We start from the raw sequence: 24,905 nt of genomic DNA, 5'->3' as shown, positions 1-24,905 counted from the left end.
TAAAGCTCTTGCGCATGCGTTATCTTGTAAGTGATACTCTATTTCAGGGGGGCGTATAGTTAAGTAGTATTTATATAAATGGGCGGCTGATGCAGGGCGGAAGCGTTGAATAGAATTAAATCCAAAACAACGTGTTTCCGAGATACCACTCTCAAGGAAAATACTACTTTTTTATTAATCAAAATCTTCTCCTCTAATATCAAAACATGGAGCTCTTTATATAGATAACTCCTTATCAATTAATAACCAAATATTTTATTTAATTATTAAAAATACTTACTACCTTATCTAATGGATATTTTCTAAACTAATAAAATACTAAAATAAATACTATTAGATACTTCTAAAAGTTACCTAAATAATAAAAGAGAAAATATCTTGATTAATTAAATATTATTTGCTAAATAATAATAATAAATCAAAGAAAAATAACAATAAACGAGTATATTCACTTTCCCTAAATACTCCACCATTCTCCCCTTCTCAAAAAAAATTCGCCCTCGAATTTTGCCAGTATTTGTAGTTGGGTAAATAATTCTTCGATGAAAATTCTTATAGTCCTTCAACTTAAATAATATTGACATAATTACTATTGAACCGGAAAATACCTGCGCATCGAAATAGTTAAGTTGATGTCGTTGATCCACCTGATTACATACTGCTTCAGGAGAATATGGACCAACATAACAAGAATATAACATGATCTCATCATCAGGGTAATCATCATAGATTGGTGGTAGATTCCAATCCAGGACAACATTATTTTTCTCAACCACAGAAAAAGAAAAAATGCCATCAAACCTTGGGATTTCAAGCTTTAATCCGGACTCCAACGAATCTCGTGGATCATGTGCAACTCCTTGAAATCCTTCTTCCTTGTCGCCAAGGAAGTTTTTTTGTTCATCACCGGTCACTTCCTCCACTCGCTGTAGGCTAGGACCATGATGGGGCTCTTGCTGATGATGCATTTCAGCCAATTGGAGGGTGAGCGCCTTAACCTTCCGTTCTAGATCATCTATTACCGCTTGCTCTTTCTCATCGCTGAGAGCGGCTCTTCGAACAACATCATAATTTCTTCCTCGAAACATGATGCAGGAGCGTTGCCTGTCTCTGATACCAACTGATGCAGGGCGGAAGCGTTGAATAAAATTAAAATCCAAAACAACGTGTTTCCGAGATACCACTCTCAAGGAAAATACTACTTTTTTATTAATCAAAATCTTCTCCTCTAATATCAAAACATGGAGCTCTTTATATAGATAACTCCTTATCAATTAATAACCAAATATTTTATTTAATTATTAAAAATACTTACTACCTTATCTAATGGATATTTTCTAAACTAATAAAATACTAAAATAAATACTATTAGATACTTCTAAAAGTTACCTAAATAATAAAAGAGAAAATATCTTAATTAATTAAATATTATTTGCTAAATAATAATAATAAATCAAAGAAAAATAACAATAAACGAGTATATTCACTTTCCCTAAATACTCCACCAGCGGCCCAGCTGAATGTTGATCATTTATTTCCAGCATCCCTCGCATCTCTGCAATGGTTACTTGCTTCTTTGAGTTATTTATTATTAGCCCATAATGCTTCATTCCGAGCCTCAAGGTCAGTTTCTAGGTTCGAGGAGTTTTGTATTTGGTTGTTTTGATTGTCATGAGATTGATTTGACTTGCAACATCATCTTATTCTTAAACCTGCATCATCATCATATAGCAGGTGGCTCAGGCATTACACTGATGTTGCAAGTGATTGAGGCTATTCTAAAGAATCCTGATGTCAAAACTCAGGTAATTGGTTATTTATCATTACTAACTGTCGACTACATAAAAGTTCGTTCAATATACTGATATCTGACCCTCTTCAGCTTCATATCTTGTTATTTCAGATATCTTTGTTATATGCTAACATCTCAGCAGACGACATACTGAAGCAAAACTTGACATACTCTCAGCTAACAACCCAAATTTGAAGGTGATTTTTGTATCTTTAATGGGAAGCTCTTCCTTGCATTTTTCTGGTATTCTTGATGTTGTTAGCAGTTTAATGAGAAGAGAGCAATATTTGCTTTTGAAACAAGAATTCAGAATTTGAATCCTTTTTTATATGATTTTGAATCCAAGTGTACATTGAATTCTGTTATGAATTGTGTAATGAAAAATTATGGATGATCATTGGAAAGGTCATATTGTATGTTGTGATGCCATCACATTTCAGCTTCTTGGTTGTTATGGACCTTAAGGTTTGCTATGCATCTTCTATTTAGATACATTTAGGTTTTACAGTGTTTAGTTTCTCTAGACATCTTCAGGATATTTCTTATCTTAGTGCAGCGTTTAATCTTAACTGCTGGTGCGTAATCTTGATTTTAACATTTGTTTGTGAACTGTAAAATGATTTATTGATTTTTTTTGCTTTCTTTTTATTTGCAGTCACTGGTGGCTTTACCAAGGCTTGCTTCCACACATGAAGATTACTTCACAATTAGACTATGTCTTTCTATACTTTCCATGAATGTGATTCACTGATGTTTCTGATTATAAGTTGATGAATGATATAAGTTGGGTATTATCCCCACATTAATCAGCTGATGGGGAAACTTATTTTTGTAGAGTAGGTACACCATCATGAAATATGGGCTAAGTTAATCATCAACGGAGTTTATTGTTTTTATTAGTTTATCATTCTGTAACTGAATCTTAGAACTTAATTATTTTTCTGGTTGTAAGAACTTGAATTGGTCTGAACTTAAGATTTTATACATTTTTTTGTGTAATTTGAACCTAATGAATGTTGAACTGAAAGACTAATTTGCTTCTCATTTGAGTTTAATTTTCTTCTCATTTGAGTTTGATTTGGATTTTCATTTCAGTTTAATTTGGTTTCCATTTGAATTCTAATTTGGTTTCATTTGAGGAGTAGTCAGATTCAGTCAGGCCAAACAGATTCAGCTAGGCAATCTGAATCTTTCTTTTTTTTTGAGTTAAAATGTATATCTACGACTGGTTGGGGTCAGTCTTAACACCTTGACCGTCAAAATCGGTCGTTGATATGAGCTGCTCCGCGGCTGAAAAAGACGCTCAAACAGCGACCCTTTCCCCGACTGCCGAAGCAAGTCATTTAACTTGTATCTATGACTTGCTTCGCCAATCGCGAAAATAGTCTTTTCCACTAGTAACTGCTAAACTCTCGAGGGGCGTGTCCACAGGGACCACATATTTTGAAAATCTATGAGGGGCGGTTCGTTAAGAACTGCTGTAAATTTTATTGTTACATTTAACTAATAAAAATGTTTGGTGCATCGTGCGGTGTGTGCACCGTGTGAGAGGGGATTGGGGCCCACTCCTGCCCCACTCCCTATCCCGATGTTGAGAGGGGATCCTGGACTTTCTGATCCCCTCTCGGTGCACAATCATGGTTTGTCTATCACAGCCGTTTAACTAACATTTAAAGCATGCAATAAAATCAGTTTTATAGGGGTTCTCTTGAAGACATAAAAATAGGCTAATTGTGGGTTTGGATGTAGAATTTAAAAGGTGGAATTTATGGGTCCAGGGGATTTAGTACAATTACGTTTCCTTTTATATATTTGGTTGCCCGAATCCTTGGAATCATGTTTCCTACGGGATTCAGTTTTCCGGCAAATCCTCCATTAGGGATGGTCATGGGGCGGGTATGCCAATCCCAGTCACTGCCTCGTTTGTAAAAAAAATACCCATACCCGCCGCGTTACCCATATGAATTTGGGCGGAACAGGTATGGGGAAAACCAATATGGGGCAGGTTTTCCATGGGTTACCCGTAATACTGAGTTTATACATAAATTTGATTATAATCAAAACTTAAATATGATTCAAACAAAAGTAATAACGTAAGAACAATACACTCTGAAATCTTAATTCAGTAATTTATCTTAAAGCGAACAAAAGAACCTGTTAATGCCTTATTTTAACTATCTCCGTCCACGTTATCCATTTCATTATCTGCTTCATTTTCTCTATTTTAACTTTTACCAATGTGTCTGATCACAACAAAGAACGAAAGTGATGAATGTACACGAACGATCAAGAATATGATAAATGAAAGAAAGCTCGACTAAGCGGTGGAGTATAAAAATTATACATATTGTTGCATAAAAGCCTAAACCCCTAAGTTATGAAAGGTACGGGGAGGGTTTGGGGTGGGGACCTTGAATCCCGTCCCCACCCCATCCCCATAACTTAGGTTTCGGGTATTACCCATACCCCACCCCATCCTCATTTGTGCGGGTAAAACCCTACCCAAACGGGGCGGGTACCCATGGGGATGGGTTTGGGTGGGGCAAATGACCATCCACCTCCATATGGAGTCCGACCCCTCCCCCTAAGATTTGTTAGGAAACTTATCAAGGGATTTATGAACCCACTTTTTTTTTAAACTCTAAATCTCATATTTATGCAATTCTAAGATTTAGGGTAATGTCAAACGGTACAAAGACTTTAATACAAGAAAACACTATAAATCCTATAGGAATTTTAATTGAATTACCCAACACATAAAGAATATATATGAATCTCGGAATTTGTAATCCCAAGGGATTATAAATTCCTGAAAACGGTGAATTCTGCAAACAAACCCACTATAAATAAGTACATAGCAGGAAACCAAAACACGTCTTCCCAAAAAACTAAAAGAAACTTGAAAGAAAAAGACACCTCTCAACAACTTACTATCTCCCTCTGTAGTTTCGAATTTTCTTGGGCTTGCCATATTTATTTTCATTTTTCTTTACACCAGTTACCTCATCTCGAGAATAGAAACCTTCACATATAGTTTTCGCGTTGGTTGCCGCTTTCTGCCTGAGCAAAAATCTGAAGTCTGGTACCTCCAGCACAAAAACAAACAACAACATTATGACGGTATACGACAGTTTGAGCTAAGAATGAGCCCCTCCATGCCCGTCAAAAGCATTCAAATTGAAGAGCCAATTACCACTATCAAGTTGTTTCACTGCAACTTGGTGCCTTCCAAACGACCTTTATATATGACGTCCACTTTCTCAATCCCCTAATGAAGTGCATGCGGTCCACATTGCCAGCAGCAACAGATCAGGATTTCAAAGACTGCCTTTAGATCACTCTTCGAAATCTCCCAAGATTGGAGCGATTGGTACATCTACAATCAAAGACGCATCTTGGTTGCAGGTACAAGCAAAGTCGCGATCGCAAAAAGAAATGTGATGACTTTCACAATACAGAAGAGAGAAGTGCAGAATCATGAAAGCATCAACTAAAAAAGCATTTAAAAAGAAAGGCTTAGAAAGTTCAATGCTTAGAAAGTAGACTGGATCAATGCCGAACTTTCCCCGTATTCACTATGTGCAATTCGGAAGGGTCAGCTGTAAGGAAAACTTTCAGATTATGTGCTTTGGAATCTCGATGTCAACCATTAAGGACAAGAAGTAGGGTTGGGAAATGGATCTCACATCTAATCATTGAGGTTATGGATAACTAAATGTAACGTACACCAACAGTGGGAGGAGCCAGACGGGTTATTACTTTCGACTGACATCAACCTTTGAAGCGCGCCACAAGGCTGTATCTTTTCTTTGTGTGCTCGGAATTTCGTTAAACACTGCGATTTTTCAGTTTTCCATTTTATTCTACATTTTTTTTCCTTTCAACCAATATTAATTTTTCTTCTTCTTTGTGCAGGTTTCAAATGCATATACAAAAATAGTGTAAGTAAGGAAATGGAGCATTCCGTGTCAAATTTGGTCAAGGAAAAATACTTAAGAATACAGATTTTGGTGATGATGTAATGTACTAATAGGTAGTCCGAGGGTGCTACAGAATGCAACATCACACTACATGTTGGTTGACGCATTATAGAGAGCCTATTGGATGGCACCTTGACAAACTTATCGTCGGTTTTAGCGAAATGTTTGATAAAGAAATTTGATGAACTTTTATTTTACCCTGAATTGCTATGCGGGTCTGACATTCATGAAATCTTCCTATGTATCTGTCAGGCCCGTTTTTCCTTCCATCCCGAGGTTCTAAATGTTCAGTGATGTTCGCCATTTCACAGTGATTATTTTTTTATATACACATATGCTATAAATTTAACGTCGTTGTGCATACTAAAGGTTTCGTTGCCAGCTCTATAAAATTAACACAACCGCATTGCACGACATCTTCTAGATGATTTATGTTGAAGTAGAATTGTTGTACTACTTGAATCCATATTGTAAACATTTTTATTCTTTAGTTAATAAAACAAGAGTTCATAATGATCACCTAGAGATTGAACTAGTGGAGTGTAGTTGTAAGATTTCTTACAACTACATTTTTGGTGCTAGAAACAGGGATATAAGGATGGGCGATTGATAAGACATTGATAGATACAGGAAGTGCAGTTGATATATTATTTTATCGCACATTCAAAGAAATGGGATATAAGGATGCCGAAATGACACCTATAGCCTATAATGTTCATGGATTCAATAGAGCAGTTACAAAGCCAAAGGGAGAAATAATGACGCGAATATTACTGGGAGAGGTTGAAACAAAGATAACACTATGTGTGATTGACATTGAGTCACCATACAACATGTTGTTGGGAAGACCATGGGTACATGGATTGAAGGCGGTAGCGTCAACGTTACATCAATGCATCAGGTTTCCAATTCCAAGCGGTATAGGTGAAATCAGAGGAGACGTTAAGGCTGCGAATATTTGTAATCAAATAGATGTGCGAAATTATGAAGGACGAGCCAAAAAACGAAAGGATCGATGGAAAAAAGCCAAAGAACAAAGGAAAGAAGAGGAATTTCGAATATACATGATAAGAGCGAAAGAAGGAAAAGGAATACCAGGCGAAGATCCAGCGGAGGAAGGTGGACGAAGTAAAGAAATTAAGGAACCAACACCTATGGGAGAACCAAAAGCAAATTTTACCGCAGCAGAACCAACAAAAGAGATAAATATAGGAACTGAAGAAGAACCAAAAATATTAAGAATTTGAACTAAAATGGATAAAGAAGAAGAGGAAAAAACAATAAGCATTCTGCGAGAATATAATGATATTTTCGCATGGAGTATGGACGAAATGCCTGGAATACATCCGTCTGTCGCATGTCATAAATTAGACATTAAGAACAATGTAAAGCCGTTCAAGCAAAGGATAAGGAAAATTGCAACTGATTATCATCCTAAAATAGAAGCAGAACTACAAAAGATGTTAGATGCAGGAATTATAAGGGAGGCAAAATATCCAGAATGGATAAAAAATATGGTGGTGGTACCTAAAAAGAACAATGGAATTAGGATTTGTATAGATTTTACAGATTTAAACAAAGCATGCCCTAAAGACAGTTTCCCTTTACCCGACATACCTCAAATGGTGGAATTGGCATCAGGGAACGATAGAGTCACAATGTTAGATGGGTACAAAGGCTATAATCAAATTCCTTTGGCAGAAGAAGATCAAGAACACACTGCTTTCTTCGCACCATGAGGTTTATATTGTTACACGAAAATGTCGTTTGGGTTAAAGAATGCCGGTGCGACTTATCAAAGAATGGTGCAGAAAGTATTCGAAAAATGGATACATAAAACATTGGAGGCCTATGTAGATGATATGCTAATTAAAAGTAAAGAGGCGAAAGATCATGTTGATGATTTACGAGAAATATTTGAACAAATGCGAACATTCAATATTAAAGTAAACCCAGAAAAATGTATACTTGGTGTATCATCAGGAAAATTCTTAGGCTATATTATATCCAAGGAAGGAATACAAGTTGATCCAGAGAAGGTACATGCGATTAGAGATATACCACAACCTATGACAGTCAAAGATGTTCAAAAGTTAAATGGGTTGATAGCATCATTGGGAAGATTCATTGCAAGATCTTCGGACAAATGCAAACACTTTCAATATATTAAAGAAGGTAACCAAATTTGAATTGGACAATGGAGTGCGACAAAGCATTGCAAAGCATAAAAGATTATTTGGTAAACTTATCCATTATGCAAAAGGCGAAGCAGGGAGAAGAACTATTATTTTATCTAGCATCAACATCTCATGCATTAAGTGCAGTACTGTTACGATCAGAGGAAGGTGTAGAAAAACCGATATATTACATAAGCAAAACATATAACTCCGCAGAAAAAATATTCAAAAATCGAAAAGTTGATTCTCGCACTGGTATATGCATCATTAAAGCTTTGCATCTATTTTAAAGCTCACATATTAAAGTATTAACAAGAGTACCAATTGAAAATGCAATGAAGAATTCGAAGAGGTCATGAAGAATAGAGAGGTGGAATGCACAATTAGGAAATTATGAGATTGGCTATGAAATCTTATCTTCACCAAAATCTCAAGTTATCGCGGAGTTTCTTGCAGAATTTCCAATAGAAGAAAATGAATATGTAGAAGAAATGATGGAGGTCGATGAAGAACATGGAAATCTTAATGATTTATTAACTGAGCGAAATCCAAACAGATGGGAGATTTTGGTGGATGGATCCTCCAATGGAGAAGGAAATGGGATTGGTATTGTATTCATTTCACCAACGGGAGCGAGAACGGCTTACTCATTCAGATTGGACTTCGCATCCACAAATAATGAAACTGAATATGAAGCAGTCGTGCACGCACTAAGATTGGCAATTGAAATGAAGATTGAGGATGCGCGTATAACAAGTGATTCCCAGTTGGTAATTCGTCAGATAGAAGGCACATATAGTACTAGTCAATCATTTTTGCAAAAATATAGGAGATTGGTTATTGATTTAGCAATGCAAATACCAAAAATAAGTTGGACACATATAGGGAGAAAAGATAATAGATTTGCAGATGCATTAGCGTTCATACCATCAATGTTAGTAGATCCGGTCGCAAGGAATATAAAGATACAAACACTATTACTACCATTTATAGAAAAGGATGAAGAAATGAAAACAGATGTGATGATCATAGACGATACACAAGCAGAAAAAGTGAGCGAAGAGAAGGATTGGAGAACTATGATACACTCTTATCTAGAGAAGGGGGAATTGCCGAAGAAAAGATTAGAAGCACATAAATTAAAGAGTCGTGCGACAAATTATGAATTAAGGGATGGTGTTCTTTATAGAAGATCATTCATTGGACCTTCGCTCAGATGTCTTACGCGAAAGGAAATAATCAAAATTCTAAAGACATTGCACTATGGGGATGATGGTAATCATAGTGGAGGAAGATCACTGGGATAGAGAGAAAAAATACAAGGCTATTACTGGCCATACATGCATGAGGATGCAAAACAAGTTTAGAGGAGATGCGAAGAATGTAAACGTCATGGGAAGAAGATACATGCACCTGGAGCTATGCTTAATACATCAACAAATGTGTGGACCTTTGGAAAATGGGGAATAGATATTGTTGGACCATTTATACCAGGAACATGACAAAAAAGATTCCTAATTGTCGCAACAGACTATTTCACTAAATGGGAGGAAGTAAAAGCAGTTCAACATATCCGCGATAAAGATATCTTCACATTCATTTTTGAAAATATTATATGCAGAATTGGCATCCCTGCAAAATTGGTGTCTAATAATGGGAAGCAGTTTGAAGGCGAGAATATAACAATGCTGCTAAATGCGTTCAAAATTCAAAGTGGCAAATCTACTCAGAACAATGGACAAGTAGAAGCTACAAATAAAATAATCGCAGACAACCTGAAGAAAAATTTAGAAGGGCACAATAAAGGATGGTGCGAACAAGTACATAATGTGGTGTGGGCTTACAGAACTACAAGAAGAGAAGCAACCAGAATGTCGCCCTTTTGTCTGACATATGGAGTAGAGGCAGTGCTACCAACACAAGTGATCATCCCTACCACAAAAAGAGAAGCTTGGGAAAAATATTTAAGTGCGGACTTGATCTTAACAAAGCTAGATGATTTGGAAGAAGTAAGAGAAGTCGCTTTGCAGCACATGGAAAATTATCAAAAAAGACTAGCTCGGGAATATAACAAGCGGGTTAAAGTAAGGGAATTCCAACCAGGCGAATTAGTTTTACGTGAGATTCCAATATATCAAAAAGGGAAAGATGGAAAGTTGGGGAAAAGCTGGGATGGACCTTACATGATAAAAAGAATAGTTGGAGATGGAGCCTATGAATTAATGGATCCTGAAGGACGAAATACAGGCTGTAAACTAGATCGCCCTTGGAATAGGCAATTCTTGAAAAAATATTATCCATAGACACCTGCGAATCAATTCGCATGAATAAAAAGATAATAGCCTGAAAGGTCATATTTTGAAACAAGTTTGTGATGCGAATATTTCGCTTGAAAGTTAAGAAATTATATAAAAGAAAAATAAGACTTTATAAGAAAAGGCAACAGAAATGATATTTATTATCAGATTGGCTAGGAATCCGAATGTGGAGTACATCCTAGTTCGCTTATATGCAAGAGGCAATATAGTAAGACCTATCGCGCGTCATAGCCGGAAAGACCTAGAATGCATGACTCAAGGAAGGCTACACCGACCCCGGAACTTGAGTTGTGGAGATAATTTGGGGTGAGAATAAAACAATGATGCCCATCCGGGAGAGATACCTTAAACTTTCAGTCTAAGATAACAATCTTAGATTGAGAAACTAAGGTGAGAACGGCTCTCCTAAGGAGTGAAGAAACTCGATCAGGGCGTCGAGGTACACGGTTGAGTCAAGAGTGCCCGGGGCGTCTGGAGCGTACTTTTCCACTCTTGACAAGTCCTGACTATGATGCACTCGGTTCGAAGATACCCCACCTAGGGTGCAATCTTGCTGCCATAAATCCTATAGGTAGTGTATGCGAGATTTCGAAATCAACTGGTTGTCGAAAAGCCAGATGGGAAGAGCCATAATCTTAACCATATATAGGTAAGCTTCCTTGAAGGGGCTATCAGAGGGGAAGATTAGGACGATACCCTTCATTAGGGAGCTGAATTGTGTCAAAAGACGTAAATATCATAAGGCTTTTACTCATGGGAGTATTAAGACTTCTGATATTTATGCGACAAACCTGAAGAGGAAATAATACAAGCGAAAAAGATAAGACGAGATCAATGGGTCGATGTACTAAAATGCAAAGGCCGCCTGCGATCAAGTCGCACAAAAATGAGGCAAGATAAGACCTTTACATAGGAAGGAAAAATAAGACCTCCTAAGTAAATTAAATAAACCATTGATAAATTCGCACGATTGTTTCTTATAAGAAAAATAATAAGAGGCAAGTATGAGAATTAAAACAACAATGTATTATCTTCCTTGCAATAAACAAGCGTGCGAAGATTCAAAATAAGACAAAATAAAGAAGGGAAATTAAGAATGCTTAACAGTAGCATCTTATTCAAGATACTTTTCACACTTTAACACTGGATTCAGGATTTTTAATCTCAGTACCGGCTTCATTAGCAGATTTCTCTCCTTCTTGCTGAATTTCTTCATCATCTAGATCTTTTTCATCATCGCTTAAAAAGTCAAAATCACTATCGGGCTCAGGATATTATTCATCCGCACTCACATTGCATACAAGGAGTTTTACTGCTGGAAGAGAGTTCCTTGAGAGAATTCCATCAATGATAGATTGGGCACTAGAGTGGCCTTTGTGAATAGATGCTCTTTCAAGATTTCTAGCATTTATCTCTAAGAAATTCTTCTGAAATGCAAACCTTATTCGTTCTCTGCTTCGAAACGCAGAAAGAGAGAGCTCAAGGTTACCATGAGACAATTCCAGATTTGCATATTCTTTACGAACCTTGGATAATTCAGAATTCAATTGAGCAACAGCAGACTGGTGCGATTTCTGAGAATCTACAAGGAATAATACATAACCATAAGTAGAAATAAAGAATTAATCATGTGCAAAAAAAAAAAAAACGCTAAGAAATCATAATAAGGCAGTCAACCCTTGTTGACTACCTTGGAAGAATTGGGAAAAAACAAGGGTATTGTCCTTCATACTTTCCATTGCCTTATCAAATCCATCACCAACTGAACCACTGAGACGAGAGAGAATTTTCTTTTCTTCAGAGGAAAGAGATTTATTCTTCTTCTTAAGAATGTCAAAGGAATTCTTTAATTGACTATACTGTTCTTGAAATTGATTCTTATTCAGAGAAAGACTTATATTATTCTGAATTAGTTTCTCATTCCGGGAATTCAAATATTTAAGCGAAGTTTTGTGCTACTCCTTCAGTACGCGAAGAGTTCGCGTTTGGTTTTCATTTATTTCATGAAGAATTGAATACTGATGTGCAAACATTGCTTCTTTCTTCGAGAAAGATAGTTTCTCCCTAAAAAGACTATGGATTTCTTCTGATAAAGTTTGATGAAGTAAGTTAGCATCGTGTGACAATTTAGAAAAATAAGATATTTGATCACTAAGAAAATCAATTTTTTGAGTCAGACGGTCATTTTCATGGGAAAGATTGTCAATCTGATCAAGTGAATATGAATATTGATTGTTTAATTGATTTAGTTGAGACTGCAACTTCGCGTAATTAGCTTGGGTATCTTCATCAAGGAATTGGAAGTCATATCTCTCATTCGTTCGCTTATGGTTTAAATCTTAACAAATTCACGAAGAAATTTACAAAAATGAACATATGCGAAGGAATACAGAATACGATAAGTGACTCAAATATAATAATAAATACCTGTAAGTTTTTGATTTTCGCTGCGAAGATTTTCAGCCTCAAAATTTGAAATTTGGAGTTCTCCTCTCATCCTTTGTGTTTCCTTTTCCAAAGAAACATTTTTCTGCGAAAGTTCCAACTGAGAACAGGTAGATTCAAAATGCTTTTCAGCAAGCATCACACGACGATGAGAATCCTAAACAGAGAAAAGATGAGGTTAGTATGACTTGGAAGTATCATTAAAGAAGAAAAAGTTAAGGTGCGAAGGATAATTACCAGAACATCTAGAGCAACATGGAAACTCGGGTAAATTTGAGAAAGGACCTCATCCCTTGAAGCTTTATCAAGGGGAAACAGAAGACGGAGTAGTAAAATCTGTTGGAATGTGGGCTTTCTTTTGAGAAAAGTTCGTTTGAGAGCTAGAGTTAATGGGTGAAGGAAAAGCTTGATTTGCATGCGATGAAGTCGCAGAGGCAGCAGGAGGAGTGTTTTTTAGTACTTGACTAAGAGAAAATTCCTTGTTCACATGAGATTCTTTAAAAAGTTCTTCATAAGTAACATAGGTATTTTCATCCATAAGAGGATTTGTTGGTGAAGGAGAACATTCTTCTCAGAAGTCTGGGGAGATATATGCGTAACAGAAACATCTTTTTCAAGAGTTTGACTTATTATCGGAGTGATAGGAGGACTAGTATGCGAAAGCTGAGCTGTGGACACAAGAACAACATCTGTAGCGCTAAAATCTAGAATGGAAAGGTTTGAAGAAAGTGCTATGGGTTTGCGAGACTTCTTAACTCTCTGCTTCTTACCATCAACCATCTCAACATCGGAAGCCTGCGAAAATAAAGTAGATAAGAAATAGAGGCAACAATATTGTTTTAAAATAATTAAATACTTCTTACTTCTTTATTATGCGAAGCCTTCCTCTTGTGAGATTCCTTATTTTGAGATTCATTATAAATGCTCGGTTTCTTCTTCTGCGATTCCTTATTTTCACTTGAAAAAGATTTGGGTTTTTGCATGATTCGAAGAGCGCTAATGGAAGAGCTTTTCCTGCGAAGTATGGGAATTAGATCATAAAAAAAAAGTTTTTAAAAATGGTTAAAATCAATAGTCATCATGAAGAAAGGAAACAAACTTTGATTCAGAGTTCATGGTGGAAGAACAATAGCAGAAAAAATCAGTGACAACAGCAGAAATAGGTAATAACAGATGAAGATGAATAGCAATAAGAGAGAGAGGATAAGTGAAGAAGAAGGGAAAGATTATTGTAGAAAAACCCTTAAATAGATGAAAAGGAGTAACCGGTTAAAGACGGTTCAAGCCGGTAAAATGTAAGAAAATCGACACGTGTAGAGAGGAACTTGAAACCCGGATAATTGTCGGAAAAATACAATGAAAAAAGACAAGCATGTGCGATTTGCAAGAGGAGAATTTCTCACATCGCTCACTCTAAAGAATAAGCAACATGAGAAGAGGCAGATGTAGGAATTAAATATCGCACACCTTAATAACTACGCGAAGTAAAGAATACAACCTAAACGAATGGCGTCGCACACAGCAAAGTCACGAGTAAAGTGTGAAGAATCGTGCGAAGAAATATGTTGTGCGAAGATGAGTGATTGTATATGAGCGAGTATGTCGCATAGTGATCCCGAAAATAATGGGATTCTTAGCTGTCATCCACTATGTAAAATCCTATATAAAGGAGAGAGTCATTGTTTCCGAGAGAATTCTAGGAAAAGTCTTGGAAAAGAAATAGGAAGAGAGAGAAAGTGAATTAGGGTTTCAAATAAAATTGTTGTAATACTTGAATCCGTTTTATAAACATCCTTATTCTTTAGTTAATAAAACAAGAGTTCATAATGATCACCTAGAGATTGAACTAGTTATAGTGGAGTGTAGTTGTAAGATTTCTTACAACTACATTAAAATTATCGCACACAGGAAATTCATCAAAACTCTACATTACTCCTACATGGGAAGATGGTCAATATTGATTAATAGTATAATATACGTAGGAGCCAAAAGGATTGGAATTTGGAACCATTTTGACATACCAAAAGCGCTTGCCGTCAAATCCTAAAATCCCCTAGGCGCATAAGGGCAAAAATGTAAATTTGAAGGGTAAAAATGTAAAATTGACACATGCGTAATCCCACGTGTGGGCTGTTAACAAGTTAACAGTTTTTTCTCTCTTCGGGATAGATTTCTTAATTTTTTTTTGCGTATTTTTTCCGTTATAGGACAGATCCCCAAACAAATCAGTGATAACGCGACATATTCCCAATTTTCCCATACTAAACAACAAAATTCTATCTAAACAGTAGCCAAATCCAGACAAAAACACTCATTCAAGATTTTTATATATTGTACCGTTCATTACAAACTATCCAAAACCAGGACGTTCTATTTCATCTTCTTCACTAATAGATATGATGTCTGAAGAACTCAAGAAACTAGATGCTCTGAGATGTGATCATAACGGCTACCGAGAAACTTAAATTGATCTCCATCCTTTTATTGTGTACTCTACCATAGAGATAAGAGGTCCATTAGGGATCATAAGTGTTGAAGAAAGAGAAACATGTTTTCTAGTTCCTACCAGACCTACTTTTGACCTTAAAATATCAAAAATATGCAGACTTGCTCACTCTTAGTGAATTCACACACATGGTTCTATAGTGTACAAACCAAAAATACGCATGCTGGAATACGTGTAATCATATCCAAAGGGAACAAATCATGCTCATAGTACCTTCTTTCTGTCACCTGGCATTGCAGAAATATTTCATCCAAGAGCCTGCAGGACATATTTCTAACAAAGCAAACAAAATTTGTAACAAAGCAAAGAAAGCTATTGTTCTAATCAAATTTTGGAATCTGTTTGCATCTTAGTAAAAATAATTGAGGAGGATGTAGAATGACTGCGGAAGTGTTAATATAGCATAATCAAAAAGAATGTAACAATTCCGAATAACTAGGGAGAAACGATTGATCTTTGGAATCAAATAAAACATGAATTGCAAAAGAAGAACCTCATATACTATAAATTGATGAGAAAGTTAAAGTTCATATGTAATCAACTACTTTAAAAGAAGTTAGAACTTGTAGCGTTAACAGAATGGTTTCTCCTGGCCTGGTATAGGCACGTCCATACATAGGAGCACAGTCGTTACTTCAAATGTCCATCTCAAGATTCAATAATTAGAGATTCCAGCTCTTCCTGAAAAATCGGATTGTTATGTGCTTCTAGAGCCATGACTAGTCCGGTTTGCAGTTCTTCATCTACGAAAATATAAAATACATGTTAACGAAAATACACATTATACATACTATCAAACAGAACAATTTAATGGAGGGAATAGAAAAATGTTGACAAGATTAATGCTTACATGTATTTCCTCCGTCTATATCTTTTGCTTCTTCGGGTTTCTCATACATCTGGTTTCTCTTATTTCCTCTATTTCCCCTTCTCCCCCTACCAAAGTACCAGACTTGAGAGAAACCAAGCTTTCAGAATAATTTACGTTTCCCCGAGAAGCGATTCTATGGATATTTAGTTCTGTGGCACTTCCTTGTTCTGGGTCAAACAAAACTAGACTATAAAAACTCAATAATAGAATCTTACCATTCACAAAAGACCATATGAGTCTTGAATATATATGGTCCTTTAAAATGCTCTCACGAGTAATGATATAGCGTCTAGTCCAAGATTCTTGAACTCCATAGTCCAGCATCTCCCACACTTCAATATCAAGCTTACAACCATTAACATATGAGCTTGCAACGCAAAGGCACCCTTCCAAAACTCCCAGAACCATACACGGAACCTCACTCCTGTTAAAAAGTGCTTTTGGTAGTTGCAATTCTTCGAAACTCTCGTCACTAATTTCCAAAGAGAGTACTGAACAGTGGTTTTGAGATATCCACTAACCAATGAAAGTCTCCATTAACAAGCACTCCAGAGTAACCATAAAACAACAGATAAGGTACAGCAGGTCCAGTTCTCCATGAATGTCATGCTAAAGTATAAAATTGGATTAGAGTCCTAATGTCCTATCCTTACTCCCATGGGCTTCTACACCAGTTACCAACTTGTAGTCATGAATCTTATGATCATAACCCAATGCACAAGCACGCATGCGAACGTTGAATCCATTAAATGATCTGCATAGTTCTTTCTTATCTCTAAATTCAAATGGTGGTCTGGGTATTTCTTTATATTCTCTTGTAGCTGGGTTCCAAAGACAAAGAAAGTCCCTATTAATGCTGTAATTGAACAGCCCTAAGCAAACCAGACCATTACATGAGGCTAACAATTTAACATTACAGCCTAAACATTTGAACGGGTAATTCATTTCAGTCACATCATGGTCATCAATTTCAGAAACTGATGATGCTAATAACTCAGAACCTATGCAGTGTAATAATTTAGTGTCCTTGCTTCCAAACATGAGAATAGGGTTATTTTTCTGGGTGGTACTATTGATATGACTATGAACAAAATCAGAGGAAGTGATTAGGGCATGCCAAGTCTTGCGAACAGACTTACATACAAGTAGTGATGCCAACGGTAATCTTAACAGGATTTCATGGTACATCTCTTCTGGAAGGCTGGACATGATTGCTTCTTGGTTCTTATTAAATTAGGGTTTGTGTTTGTCTTCTGGTGAATTATTTTGCGCTCGAAGCTGGATATTAGAGAGGAACGGATGAATCGTTGTTGCAATACCCAATCAAATCAATCTTCAAACACGGGGTTTCTCTCCTGCCACTCATATCCTTGGAGGTTGGAAAGAGAGAGGCAGATTTAGGGAGACTGGGAGAGGGCTCAGAAATGAATGGCTTTTACTTGCACTAAGATGGGTCCGGATCCTCTGTTACGGAATCCCTCTATTCCTCCGTTCCATCCAATCTCCGACAGCCACATGTCTCTAATTCTAACTACCTCTGTTGACAAATTTAGAGTGATTACTCGACTAATTTAACGGATTTTCTAACAGAAAGAGAAAGGAAAGGAAAGATTTGATTTCCCATTTATCTTTTTTCTACAACTACCATAATCCAAATATCATCATCTTCTTAACAACCCCATAATTAGTTGCGTTTATTTACCCAAAATGTGTTGCCATATCAGATCTTTGCTTCTGTACTAAGTTCCTAGTTTTGAGCAGCTCCATGAAAATATTTCCTCTAAAAAGAACAGTCTAATGAAAAATGCAATCGTTGATGTAAAAAATTGCAGAGAAATGTTGTCCAACACTTCCATGGATATAATCCATTTTTCCTCAACGTACCTAGTCCATTATTTAATTTAGTAAAACTATCGGCGTGGAGTTGGACAAGCCTGGTGTATCACTGTCCCTTTCCCTAGACTGGACAGCAGGGATTACTGTATGCTAAGTGTGATGTTTCACAAAGATGTCATCACAGGTCATGATAAGCAAAACAATAGGCAAAGAACAACTGAATCACTTAAAATCAAATGGTACATCAGTTAGGTTGTAGTTTCGTCGGAAGAAAAAAGGCTGGAACAGCACTACAACTCATCGCAGAGTTCTCAATGTGAAACGTTGATTTTCACAAAAAAAAAATTCATCATAAAAACATTACAACACTAAGATTGTGAACTGCGATAATCTGCTTAAGATGGGTCGTTGTATCGAGTATCTCAGTAAGGTACCAGGATAAAGACTCGGAGTATGTTGGAGCATGCTATGGAAGGAAGAGATAATTAAGGAAGAAATACGTATTTCCTTTTTTCTCTGTTAGAAAAATCCGTTAAATTGGTCACTTAATAGCGTCTAAATTTGTTAACAGAGGTAGTTAGAATTGGAGACATGTGGCTGTCGGAGATTGGCTGGAACAGAGGAATAAAGGGATTCCGTAACAGAGGATTGAAGCGCACTAAGATTGGTACGAACAAGTCCAACTTGGAGTCTTGGACACAGCTGTGTAAGCAAGGCTGATAACGGGGGACCGAAATTAGCAGTGGTACCGTTTATACGAGACAAAACTGTTATATCCGATCCTGACCCCTGCTAATCCTGGTCCCCCATTAACAACCATGTGTGTAAGGACTTACCTCCCCGAATCCAAATATTATAAAGTGGTAATGGGTGTTCCTTTATATACCCCAGAAACTCTAACGCGGTACCCCTTTATCCGCATACCCCAAGAATTATCTACCCACCCCACCAAATCATCAAAATTGGCATACCCCGAGAAAAACAAAACACACCAACCTATCTTCTCCAAAACATAAGTCATAACTCAGCCACATAAGAATTTTACTGTGTTAATAACTCGCAATATGGTCAGTTAGGTAGACTAATTCTAGACCCGTGAAGCAAAATTTATGATTCTCTCCCGTAGAATTCAAAGATGGATATTTATTGAGAAGTAAGTCGCGATATTTTACATACACATGATGGAAACAGGGGAAATTCAGATGGTCTTGGCAAATAAAGAACCCAATTTGTTTTTTGCCAACTAATCTGCCTTTCCAGTCGCGCGGTTTTGTTATTGCAAACGTTTACAGTCGCGCAGTTTTGCTATTGCAAAAAAAAAAAACTGATCTGGCTTTGCATAGTAGAGAATTAAGCCAATTTGATTTCTGGAATGGTGGCAGTTCCATTAGATATCTTCCATTATAGATTTTGTTTTGATTTCTGGAAGAAGGATGTTATTTGCCAGAAATGCTTCTAACAACATGGCTGGAATAACTCAGCTGGTTAGAGCGTGTGGCTGTTAACCACAAGGTCACATGTTCAATCCCGCTTTCTAGCGCTTTTGTTTCATTTTTTACATTCCCTCTTCTGAAATAGCGTTGTTGTTTTTTTTTAAACATAAATTCTCTTCTGAAATTTGATGTGACAGATTCAAACCCATGGTATAGAACTTGATTTGAAAGTTGAGCAAGTACCGGGGTGAGAGGAAATATTGAAGTTACTTACTAATGGCCAGATTCTTCTAGCGGGTGATGGCTTCCTCGTTTATTATAATTCAAAACTAAAAGAGATATGATGCAGGGAGTTGGAGGATTTCTGGGAGCAGCAGTTTTTGTGCCTAGCCTAATTTCAGTCAACTCGGGTGCGTTTTGAGGACACGGCAGACAATGGAGCAAAGGGAATCATGCAATGTCCCAAAAAAAAAAGAAAAAAAGAAAACTATTAATTAAAAAAATATGGAGATGCGGGGTATCGAACCCCGTACCTCTCGCATGCAAAGCGAGCGCTCTACCATGTGAGCTACATCCCCGTTTGAGGAGGAACGAAAACTCAATGTCATATAACTTTTCGAGTTCATAAAAGGTACAGAGATTTCTAAACATTCAAAACCAGTTAATGATTTGGTTCATCGTGATCGGTATATACGGATTTTTAGGAATTTAATCAAGTTAGTGCATGATTTTTCATTAACCGCTGTTGAAATCTTAGCTGGATGGCTCAAAAACTTATAAAACAGCTACAGGTTAGAAAATTATAATCTTGCATTGGAGTATTGGAGTTGGGAAACAAAAATCTTTATTTTATTTCTCACGCTTGGTTTACATCCCGTGCATATCATCTTATAGTTTATTATGATTCGAAAACTAAGAGAAACAATACTAGTATAGAGATCAATGAGACGTCTTAGAGCAATTTCTATGGGATGAACAAACTTAGAGTTTGTTCATTTTGATCCCATTATAGGATGAACAAACCAAGAAAATGGATGTTCAAATGAACAGATCTGTTCATTTAAACATCGAGTCGCACCATCAGATGCGCGTCTGTTGCAAGGACGCGCGCCATCACCAACAACTCGGGCGACACCCATCATGACGCGGAGATAGAATGGATGTCGCTGGAGATAGAATGGATGTCGCCTCTCACATATTCTCTCTCCAAAACTTGATTATTATAATTAAGGTTTATTTTTTATTATTTATTTTATTACAGTCGAACCTTGATAAATGAATGTTCTCGGGACCAAGAAAAAATATTCGTTTGGTGGGGTTATTTATTTATCGATAAATAAACGTTTATTCATTTAAACAATATTTTCTTAATTAAGAAGTTAAATTGTATAGGAGAAAATGTACAAGTATACTTAGGAAATATTGGTCAAAATTATTATCAATAATTCAATTACATTCATTCACTTTTGAATTAACTGGTGTCATTTCTAATTTACGTTATAGAAATGTAAATGGAGGTCAAACATCTTTTGAACTATCTTAACGAGAATGATGCAGTTATGGAGTCTCCAACAGACGAAGAAATTATTGAGTCAATAATGAATAATGAGAATGATCCTTAACCAGATGATAGTAGCGTCGTACCAAATGTGTCATCTAAAGATGTTCTTCAAGCGATGGTCACTTTAAAAAATTATTGCTACACCACGAGCAAAATATTCCAGAAATTGTACAAGCATTGCATAAAATTAAAGATACGGTGCATTTTGTTTTGGGTAGAATAAAAAGAAAATCAACCATAAATGAATTTTTTTGAGTTCATTCCTACATGTATTTTTGTGTAAAATTTTTTGATTATATATTTTGGTTTATTTTATATAATTTTTTATATATAATTCAGTGGTTATTCGTTTATATTTCTATAGGGCCTTTAAAGATTCAATTTTTTTTATTCATTAATGCATTAAGCGAGGTTATTCATTTATCACCTTGGCCCAAGTCGGGACCGGAAAAATTATTCATTTAGCGAGGTTATTCATTTATCGAACATTCGTTTATCGAGGTTCGACTGTAGTTAAATAATTTGTGGGACCAAACTCTTAGTAGTTTATATAAATAAAATGATTAGTGGGACCCAACTCTTATTAGTTTATATTAATAAAATCAATAGTGGGATCCTAAAATATCATATTTGTTCATTTTATCTTGTTTCCCATAGTAAAAAATGCAGTTTGTTCATCCACGTGGCTGAACAAATTTTTATTTTTGTTCATTGCCATAGGAACTGCTCTTATGCTTCCAAAAAAAAATAAAAAAAATAAAGAGGCAATCTTTTTTAAGGTTACCAGTGAAGAAGCTGCTACCATGCGAGTGGCATGCAAATGATGATGCTATCCCGAGGTCTAATTTCTTGTATAAACATCTTGATGTTAGTATCAAGAGGAACACATGTACCTTATGTTGCACGATAAAAGCCGAAAATATTTACATAATGCTCTACAGATGTATAGATGTAAATGGGTAACGTATTGAAACCTCCTCACCAAATTCATCTTGATTTTAGTTTCAGAGGAAACACTTGTACACTTATACTACCTCCGTTCCTAATTAGATGACTTAGTTAAAATTTAATTTACTAGTAAATTTAGAAATGATTTATCTCTCAAACTATATAACGGATTTTCGTAATCTTTGTATCATCGGAAAGTATATTAAAACACACATCTAATGAATATAAATATGGCTATCAAATTTTATATATTTCTTATAATAATACTAATCTATCCCTCCATTTATTTATGGTATAGGTCATCTAATTAGGGACGGAGGGAGTATATGTTTCACGGAATCACGACCATCCTGATTAATATGAACCTGATTCATTATACTCGATTGTCGTAATTAGAAATTTACAATCATCGTTGATAGAAGCATACATGAATTTGGTGACGATGTTGCAATAGGTTGCCCATATTTATCTATAATGTATCATGTGGATATTTTGGGCTCTTATCATGGAACATAAATTAAATTCCAGCTATGGCTTGAGCGGCCAGGAACGTTAAGACGGAAAATGGGTCATTTATCCAAATATTTTTAAAACATGGTTCAAATGGACGAGTAAATATTATTATGGGTGAAATGGACACCAAAAAAATAGCAAAGTTGAAACTGGATTCATCCTGACTTAAACTTAAAAAATAGCAACGATGACAATGGATGTATCATGATATAAATTAAAAATAAGAAAAAATATTTGAAAATAGGTAGGATGAAACTGTTTACATCCTGGCTATTTTTACATTTTTGTCCATTTAAACAGTATCAAAATCTAAATGTCTTTTTCACCCAGGAATTGTTGATTTTGGTATTTTTAACCAATTTTGTGACGTTAAATCCGTAACGGCTAGGAACATTAAATTCCCAGCCGTTTCCAATCCATAACACTATAAAAACACACACTCTTAATGCAGAATATTACGGCCAGGAACATTAAATCTTCCGCCTGATATGCAGGTTACGGCTTGGTATTTTCAGGTTTCCCGACCATAAATATGAACTTTCCCAAAAGTTTCCAAGCCGTTTTCAATACGTCCAGCCGGTAAAAGTGTTACGGCCTGGTTTTTCAATGTTTCCTGGCTGAAAACCTGAGCGTTAAGCCAATTTGTTGAAACTAGATGCATTGGAAACAGCTGGGAAACTTCTGGGAGAGTTCAGATTTACGGCCGGGAAACCTAGAAATACCAAGATGTAACCGTCATATCAGCTAGAATATTTTATGTTTCCTGGCCGTAATTCTCCAACTGCATTGAGTTAATGCGTTGAGTTTTTTGAGCAACTGCTAGTTTTTTCAAAAACTAGCCGTTGGGTGATTTTTTGCTATAGAATGACCCTTCTCCAACTAAGAATTTGTGCCAAAACACACACACACTTACTCTCTGTCTCTCACACAATTGTTGCAAAAAAAAGGAAGAAACATGGTTACTCCGTATACTACAGAAGAAAATGTTGTAATCGTCAGGTTCTGGCTCATAGTAGTATAGCATTACGAAGATGTTAACATTTACATAGATGAAACCTCCGATTCTTTTTGGAATCGTGTGCGAATTTTTTTTTTGTGGCGTTAGATGGAAATCGTAATGGAAGATCGATGAAACTCATTAAGCAAAGAATTGAGAAGATCTTTCCATAATTGGAAGCCTTCAAAGACGAAATGGAATCCATAAAGATAAACAATCCAAATATGCCACGTGCACAAAGAGTAAGTTTTTCAATATTGGCCCATTAAACGTTGTTTTATGTTAAACCAACTTAAAATTGTTTTGTTTTTTTAATGGGAGATGGCCGAAGATGATTATGAGGATGTCCACGGCAAGAGGTTTGACCTTCATGGTTTCTATCATGTCTTGGAAGAAAGTATCTACGCTGACTTCTTCCATTATTATTAAGACCCTTGTTTGCAAAGCAATGATATTTTTTTTTAAAGTTTATGATATGAAATATGTATTCTTTTTCACTTTAGTGAAAAATGTATGGTCTTCCTCTTCCTTGGTTCCTAAAAATGACATAATTATATAAGAATATAGAAACAATAAAATTTCATTCAGACCATTATGGTTAGGAAGCCAAAAAAAACATATATGTTTGTCGGTCAACGGCTGGGAAAACTTTCCAACCCATCCGAAAAGAAACTTCACGGCTAATAAAACTTTCCAACCCTACTGACATAAAACTTCACGGATGGGAAAACTTTCCAACCCGACCGACACAAAAATTCACGGCTGGGGAACTAGTAGAACTGTTAGGAATTCCTAACCGGTTTTAAGAAAATTTCCTTGTTTTCTACAGATACAAAACAATTAACGGCTAGAAAAGTCCCAAACGTGATAGCTACTTTACGATTGGGAGTTCTTTGAGTCCCAACCGTTGCTACACATTTACGGCTAGGTCGAAAAGAACCCCTAGCCATAATCCTTGCTAGACCAGTTTTCCTAAACCCTAAATTCTTCAATCTTACCTATTAAACCAATTTAAAGGCAAAATAAATGATGGGTTTTGGAATTCTTAGCATTCTGGAGGATTTAATGGTGTTTGGACAGATTCATTCACCGAATCTTCAATCTTCAATTTGTTGTTCAACAATTTCATAAACAATAGAATCATAACAAGTCTATGATAATCCAAATCGTCATATAATCTTTTCATATTGAGAATAAATCTTAATAAACATTTTTGAAAATCGATGGAGATTTGATTAAAAGAAATCCAAGATTTTGTTTGATTTTGAGAAGAAGAAGAAAAAGGGTTTGGTGAATTAATTTTGGTTTTGAAATTTGATTTAGTTTTGATTTTAGGTACAATAAAGATTAAGGGAATATTTGACTTTTCATAAGAATTAAGTCCCCCTTAAGGATGTTAGATATCACATAAAGCCCCCAAATTCCAAAAAATTCAAGCCCCAATAATAAGATTCAATTTTTAAGATAAAGAGCGAGGGGAAGGGAGTGGAATTAATTGGATGAAGTCATATTCTAACGGTCATGAAAG

General features: G+C 35.9%; 1 non-coding gene across 1 annotated transcript; it reads right to left on the bottom strand.

Moving 5' to 3' along the window:
• Positions 1-19,863: 19,863 nt before the first annotated feature.
• TRNAA-UGC lies at positions 19,864-19,936 on the bottom strand. Its single transcript has one exon. It is a non-coding gene; the product is annotated as a tRNA-Ala (tRNA).
• Between the last annotated feature and the right edge of the window lie 4,969 nt (positions 19,937-24,905).

The sequence above is a fragment of the Papaver somniferum genome, chromosome 4 (genome assembly GCF_003573695.1).
Source record: "Papaver somniferum cultivar HN1 chromosome 4, ASM357369v1, whole genome shotgun sequence".
NCBI lineage: Eukaryota > Viridiplantae > Streptophyta > Magnoliopsida > Ranunculales > Papaveraceae > Papaver > Papaver somniferum.
Note: the sequence above shows the minus strand (reverse complement) of the source record. Positions and strands in the feature narration are given on the sequence as shown.